Here is an 8,393-nt window from a genome sequence, read left to right as displayed (position 1 = left end):
CAGTGACTGGGGTAATCGGGATGGGTGTGTCAGAGGCAGTGCGGTTGGCGCAGGATAGAGCAGGGTTTAGGGCTGTTGTACATAGGGTCGCTATGAGTCAGAAACGACTCGACAGCACATAACAACAACAACAACAATTGCATTGGAAAAGTCTGATGTTAGAGACTTCTCCAAAGTACTGATGAACAATGATGTCAGTCTAGATACTAAGGTGCACCTGATACAGGCCTTTGCAATCACTTGCTATGCATCAGAGAGTTGGACAATGACTAGGGATGATAGAAGGAGAATTGATGCCTTTGACCTGTGGTGTTGGAGAAGAGTATTGGATATACTATTGACTGACTGCTAAGATAACTAGAGAGGGTTAAACCAGGCTGCTCCTTGGAGGCAAGGATTCTGGGGCTTTGTCTGACATACTTTGGACATGTTGCAAGGAGGGACTAGTTCTTAGAAAGGGATTTCATGCTTGGGAGGGTGGAGGGACAGTGCAAGAGAGGAAGACCTTCAATGAGATGGATTGATTCAATGAGTGGGGTAATGGGTGTAGGTGTGTCAGAGACAATAAGATTGGCACAGGATAGAGCAGGGTTTAAGGTTGTTTTATGTAGGGTTGCTATGAGTTGCAGGCAACTCAATGTAACATAATAACAACAAAAGATAGCATTTTGTAGAAGAACACGTACACTGAAAGTGAACTGATGATTCCTTCAGATGTTCACTTGTAGGAGCTGATGGCATCAGACAATGTGCTTCTTAACACTGGACAGATCTTAAAACATGAACTTTGTTAAAACACAGATGTCCAGAATTTATTTCAGACTTGCTGAATCAAAATATCTGGGGTGTGCCCTGTTGTTGCTGCTGGGTACTGTCAAATTAGAATCAACTCAGAGCTGATCCTCCAGCTGGTTTTAAGAGACAATAGCATGGGAGGAGATTGTCCACCTTTATCCTATAGAGCAGCTGGTGAATTTGAACCACATGCCATCAGGATTGCAGGGTAGCTTCTTCCCACTAACCACTGTGTGATTGACAGACTAACTTGCACATATGGCAAACACTGTCCTGGGGACTTTCAGATCAACTAAGGAGGAAAGGAACTTTGCAGAAAGATTAATTCACTCATTCAGTACATGTTTCTAGAGCATTTACGACTTGCCTGGAACTGTTGGAAGTTCTGGGTTACAGAGAGAGGAGAACCAAAGCTAGCATCAAGCTTCAGAGATGTGGGTCACTGATGTTAATGGGACTGGCTAAAATTCCAGTCAAGTCAGAAGGCATTAGGGAAGCAATCTTAATACACAATGTCAAATTAGAAGCACACATGATAAGGACATGAATTTATTTTTCTAGCTTCCTGCTTAGGGAGCTCTGGTGGCCCAGTAGCAAGGAACTGTGCTGCCAATCCACAGGCACTCAGTTTCAACCCACTCAGCTCCACAAGAGAACGATGGGTAATCTCCTGCGTGATTTACTGCCTCTGGAAACTCACTGGTTGGTCTCAGCCATGCATTAGTACCATCTCGAGAGTACATGAGAACAAAAGCCTCCTGCTTAAAGAAATCACCTCTCATATGTCAATTTGTGGTACTCTTGGGGCTTGTGTGTTGCTATAGTGCTGGAAGCTATGTCATCAGTATTTAAAATAGTTGTAGGGTCAACCATGGAGGACAGATTTCGGCTAAGATTCCAAACCATGGCAGATTAAGGCCTAATGATTTACTTCCAAAATTAATCAATGGAAACTCTATGAATCACAGCAGAACATTATCCAGTCTGAAAGGCACTCAAAATACACAGAGATGGCAACAATGGATTGATTCAAGCATACCAATGATCCTGAAGATTATTACTGCTGGTGGATTCAAGCTGCCTGTGGCTTGGCAGCACAGTTCCTTACGAGGAGGCCACCAGAGTTCCGTAAGAAGGAGGCTAGAAAAAGAAATCCATGCCCTTTTTCTGTGCGCTTCTAATTTGGCATTATGTATTAAGACTGCATCCCTAATGCCTTCTGACTTGACTGGAGTATCAGTCAGTCACATTAACATCACCAACCCACATCTCGGCCCAGACAAGGTTTCTTTCTGTTGTGCATGGGGTCACAGTGGGTAGATCTGATGGCATCTAACAACAGCACGTTAAAAAGAGAAAATGGCTTTTTGGTCTACCAATTTGAGGTGCTTTTTGTAAAGGTGACAAGTCCACAATTCACACCTGTGGTTTCTCTGGAACACCACCCATCCCTTAAAACACTGAGCTGTCCTTAGCTCCTTTCCCACTTTGCCTCATAGATCCAGGTATAACTCTAAGTGGATTTCAACCTCTCTTTTGTTCTCCTGCAACTGTCTCTGCAGGATTTAAGTTCTCTATGAGTCTAGGGTAACGGTCTGGCCCATGACTGCTAACAAGAGACTATGAAAGGATAAGCAGGCAGCCACATGAATACGATGCTCTTTAATTATGAAGTCCCACCATGGAAGGAAGGCCGGCAGACAGGCAGACACATTCCAATTACACTAATACACCTTGTAAACATCAAATATTTTTATTCTGAGATTAAAGAGGGCCTGTATCCTCACAACACTCCTGAGACAACTGCGCATCTCAGGGCTGTTGCCAACCCTGCTGGTGAAACAGGATTTCCTTTGGTTAAAATAGACTTTCAAAAAAAATAACAGCCTCAAGTCTGGAGGTGGTCAAATGTGACCTCTACCACAGGTGGTCCAAAATGTCAGTGTAGTTCTTAAATCAGAAAGTACCAGGTTCATATTTTTTAAGGAAACTGATTAACCTGTCCTTTTCTACTTTTTAACGTAGACCATAGAGTCTGCGGTCTGTTGTTTCCCTGGTAAAGCTGTAGAGGTAGTGAGCCTTGAGGCTTCAGTTTGGACCCTGTGTATACTACCACCAGCCTTTGCACAATGCCAGATGTTCCTGGGTCACAGACTGACATTGAACTGACCCAGTCACATCTTTTCATCTCACTCAGTTCAAGACCAGTGTTTTAAATATGGGGTGAATCAGCTGATACAAAGCTTTTCTTTCGCAGTTGAAGTGAGGAGATAGGATGATAAGACTGAGCAAAGCTATGCTTGTGGCTTTCTGACAGTGAGTGCTCCACATGGTCTCCTGATCCATTTGATGTGCCAGCACCACATAGAAAAAAAAAATCCTGAAGCTCTAGACCATGTATAGTAAATAAATATTAGAACAAATCAAATAACTCCCCAAAAAATGGGTTCCCTATTTGAACCAGTAAAAGCATTTGTGTCAGTAAAATTCAATTTATTTAATTTTAAAACAAGCACGAATCTTTTATGTACACGAATCACCTACACAGGATTCAAAGGTCCTTCTTAGTGAAAACTACTCCACACTGAAAGCTATAGCTGTTTGAGGATGTCCTGCTGAATCACTGTAAGCAGTTATTTATCTGAGCATGTGTTTCAATACTTAAGAATGTTCAAATACATAGACAGTGAGTTTGAATATTACCTTACTGTGACATGAAAAGTCAATCCTAATTACTCAGAATTATTTATTTAGACCATCTGTGTAATGTCTTCAAAGTGGGTATTAATGTTACTAGCTGGAGGGAATTATTCCTTAAGGGTTCCTCTACAAAACACCATCTTTTCTGCATGGGATAAGATAGAGGATCCAGAAATCTAGAATCAGTAACTCTTGTGTTAGTGGCTTTTATCGCAAAGCCCTAAAATATCTGAGGACTGATTGAAAAGCTCCAACGGCCAGTGGCAAGCAAAGGGTTCCATCTGCATCCTCATGTTCCCCAGTTCCCATCCCATCATGCCACGGGCTTTATGCAGACTGGCGCGATGTCCAATCATAAGAGGGCAGTGTACGTAAATGCAAAAAACAACCGAGGGGATCGATTCCCTTATATAAAGAAAGAATGCTGCAGCAGGGAGTATTTTAGACTTTAAGTAGCACTGATAGCACTGTTCATGAAAGTTATGATGCTAATCAAAAGGTAGTACCTCTATTTTCCTTCAAATCCCCCCCCCCCCCGCAGCTCCTCCAAAGTAAAAGAACAATTTCCTTCCATGCTATTTACAACCTCTGAATGCCCCCTGCAAGGACAGTTCTGAGTCGGTTCCAACCTAATAGCAATGAGGCTAGTGATTGGGGGGGGGGGGTAAAATAAAATTTGTATTTTATACTGGCTTACTTACAAAGTTCATATACATTATTTTTCACACCAGATCGTTCCCATTTTTTTTTTACCCACCCCTCCCTCCAAGTTGATTTTTTTAAGTATTTTTGTTGTGTTGTTGAAGAAGAGTGCTGAATATTCCATGGGCTTGCCAAAAGAACAAACCGATCTGCCTTGGCGAAAAGAAAACCATAGTGATCCTTGGAGGTGAAGAGGGTGAAACTCCATCTCACATACTTTGAGCATGTTGTTGGGAAGGGCCAGTCCTTGGAGAAAGACATCTTGCTTGGAAAGGTGGAGGGTCAGTGTAAGAGAGAAAAGCCACAATAAGATGGACTGACACAGTAACTGTAACAATGAGTCTATTTCACTTAATTAGGAATGTTCTTTATAAAATTATTTCTCTAGTTGAAGAAGAGAGGATGGATTAGAGGAAGATCACACTGAAGGCAGGGTACCAACTAGAAGTCTATTGTCCAAGTTCAGGGAAGGACGGGGGTGGGGGGGTGCTTATACCATGGCAGTGCTCATGGAGACAAAGGGGGGAAACGAGCTGTGGGAGCTTAATTTTGAAGAGAAGTTCCCATTGTTATGCTAAAGTTTAAAATTCAAGAGAGAGGTCTCTGCTTATATTCTAAGAAGTAGTGTTAAAATGAAGATAACAAATGAGATCTAGGAGCTGTGGCCATGGGCAAGAAATTATCTCTCTTCTTTACAATGGTCAAAGTCTGAGCAGAAAGAATAAATGGATGAGAGAGGGAGACATGATGATTTGAGAGACATAAATAAACTGGAGCTTTGGTGGTCTAGTGGTAAGAAGCTGCAGTGCAATCCCAAAAGCATGAGACTTAACTCTTCAAGTTAAAAAAGAGAGAGGGAAAAAAATCTTCCTTGAACTTTGTTTGGGAATTACTGAATTAAAATGTACTTCATTTCCAACTCCTATTTGTTTCTATTTTTCATAAAAACAGAGAGTGATGCTTTCTGAGCAGAAATGAATGAGTATTTTCACTGTCTCCTCCACAGAAAGAAAATCTCCTCCTCTGTGATTTATTGCCTCTAGAAACCTGCTAGAGGGTCAGCTATGAGTTGGTTCTGACTAAACAGCAAATAATGACAACAGAAAAATTAGTAAGAATGAAAACACTAAAGATGTCCTAAAATGAATTTCTGCCCAATTTTCCTGGATTTGAGTAGAACTCCCAAATTCTCACTATCAACTCTGACACAATGGCGATGAGTTTGAGTCTTGAGTAAATTTTATTAACATCTTCTCAAAAACCATATTGCCATCAAGTCAAAAGCAACTCATACTTGACCCTCCAGTGGGTTACAATTTAAATAAAGAAGGAAATCACCATCTATTTCCCTCTGAACCACTGGTGGGTTTGAATTACTTGAGGTAATAGCATATTTCCCTAAAGAATACGGTGGCCTAGTGGTAAGGAGCTTCGCTGCAATCTCAAAGGAATGCAGTTTGAATCCTGTGCAACAACAAAAAGAACATGCCACCAGAATCTCTTCAAGTGGAGAGAGAGAGAGAGAGAGAGACCTTCCTCAAACTTTACTGGATTGAAATTGACTTCATTTCTAATTCCTACTTGTTTTTACTGTTCATAAAAACAGAAAGTGAAGCTTTCTGAGCAGAAATGAATGAGTATTTTCACTGCCTTCTCTTATGAAATCAAGTCCAGGTCAGACATTATTTTTGCTAGAATTATTCATACATCACGAAGGCTCGTATTTATTTAAATAGAACATAAAAATCCATTTTCCCATAACTTAGACCAGAAAGGCTGCTTCTTGTTGTTGGGGAGTTTTTGAAGTTTCAGCTGATATTCAGGATGATTTTTACAAGGCAAGGAAGACGTAGATCCTTTTGCAAAAAAAGAGGAACTTTCACAATTAGTGAAAACCAAGAGTGCTGACATGAGGGCTGGGGGGAGGATTACCACAGCTCGTCTATGAAGGGAAGCGAAGCCCAAGTGAGGGAACTGGTCCCCACCAGTCTTCCCATCTCTCCAGACTGTGCTTGGGACTAGATGCACTCACCCACGCATTTGCTGATGCTCCTTGCATGCGTTTGATCTGATTCCTAAAGCAGGTACCACAAGAAAGAGCAAAATGCCTATCTTTGTTTCTAATATTGAAACCAGCTGTGTTTATTCCTCTCCGACCACCTCCCCCTCTCCCTCACCCAAGTAGTTTGCACAAAGTGTTTTCGGGCCAGACAGGCAACCTTTCAACTTCATGGCCATGAGTCTTCTTATTAGCAACAGCCTTTTGTTTTCAAAAAACTACAACTGCCCAGTAGAAGCCTGCATGAAATATAAAAGGATGGCCTTCTCTTAGAAGGAGAAACTTCAAAGCAATCCCTGCAGCCCCAGAACTCAGTGCTTTTCCAGTAAATAGTATCTGCTTTGGCCAGAGAATTTTCAATTTGGGGAAAGATTCTAAGATGAAGAGCCTACATTTGGTACAGCATTTCTGGGACGTTTGTATTATAAGCCAGAAAACTTGGTCAGTTAAGACTAAACATCAAAAGCTAATCACTCAGAGCCAGTGGGGTAAAAGTTCATGTTGGTGGAGTTGACCCTTCTCTAAGTCAGCACAAATGTGGCTAAGAGCCTGGGATCTCTGCAGAGTCACGGAGGTGCACAAAGGAGGAGAAATGGGAAGGAATCCACGCTCTCAAGGAGGGTTGTTGCAAACTGGCAAGGCAGAAATATTGCAGAAAGAACAGTGTGAAATATTTGCTAAACCATTCAAAGTTCTACTAAGAAACTGCCTGAGGTTGTTCTTTTTCTTTCTTTCTTTCTCTTTGCCTTATTTGTGTCCTCATCCTCAGTCAAAAGATGTACTTTCTGTACCCAGCTTGGGCTCTAATTTCCCCATATTACATACAATCTTTACTCATAGATTTGCCAACATCTGCCTGTTGATGGGAATGGACTGAGATGGGTGATGGCATTGGGCCATGGATGAGTTCTCTGTCCCCACAAGTTACCTTTCATTCTGTAGAAAATCATCCTCAAGCAAAGCCCATGAACAGCATCTTTTTGGTCGAGGGAAATTGTTCATTCTGCCCATTACTTAGAATGGCTCCAGTAAGATCTCTATCTTTCGCTTTGATCATAACAAGCACAGTATGCAAGTGCTTCTTTACCATGGGCAAAACGAAATCTCAAAATCTCTAACAAAAAAGAATTGACATGCCAGCCAAAACCCATGCAGTAAAAAGACACCATCTTGAGAAAGAAAAGAGAGCGGAAATATACATTCTCGTGGACTTGTTATTTGACACTTACCATTTATGACCAAAGTGAAAATAAATCTACTATTGATTGTTGTGTGCATTAATGACGTATTTGTGGCAATAATGGATGCCAAGGTGTGAGGTGAGGGTAATGCTGGCTATGAAAATTATTAGTCAACTTGGCTGGCCCACATTTCTCAGCGGTTTCTCAGGTATGCAATGATAAAATGTGGCACTTATTTAATGAACAAATATGGCAGCTATGATGTACTCATCTACCATTTTTGGATCTCATTTACGTGTAATGCTCATTTTGTATAATGACCTGGTCTTGGGAACCCAACTGTGTCCATAAATGAGTTGTTGTTGATTGCTTCGAGTCGAGTGCAACTCAAAGCAACCCTATGAATAAAAGGCCTGAAGCCCCTCTACAGCTACAGACATTTGAGTAAGGGTGTATAAACAGACACTGCTTGGGATAGCTGAGATTTCAATCAATTGAGCACAGGATAGGGAGTCAGAAAACACAGAATTCTAAGCTTACTGAGCATGTTAAGAGGGGTCAGTCTTTGAAAAAGACATTGTGCTTGGAAAAGGGGAGAGTTAATAAAGGAGGGAAAGACCTTCAATAAGATGGACTGACACAGTGACTATAATAGGCTGAAGTGTGGCAGAGATGATGAGGATGGCACAGGATAAGGATGGGTTCAGAACCATCACTCACAGGGTCTCTGTGAATTATAGTTCACACAAGTCAGCTAACAACAACACTAGGTAATTTCCCGTTTGTCCAAGTTTTCCATTATATTACTCAAACTACCCATCCTCTTATCTGGGACACACAGTCAACTTTTTTTTTTATTCAACTACATATGCATACCAGATTTTATATTACATTTCTACCTTGCTCCAAAAAATAGGATTGTTGTTGTTGTTGTTATGTGCCATCGAGTTGTTTGC

The sequence above is a fragment of the Elephantulus edwardii genome, unplaced genomic scaffold (assembly GCF_000299155.1).
Source record: "Elephantulus edwardii isolate Elephantulus edwardi_28Jun2011 unplaced genomic scaffold, EleEdw1.0 scaffold00013, whole genome shotgun sequence".
NCBI lineage: Eukaryota > Metazoa > Chordata > Mammalia > Macroscelidea > Macroscelididae > Elephantulus > Elephantulus edwardii.
Note: the sequence above shows the minus strand (reverse complement) of the source record.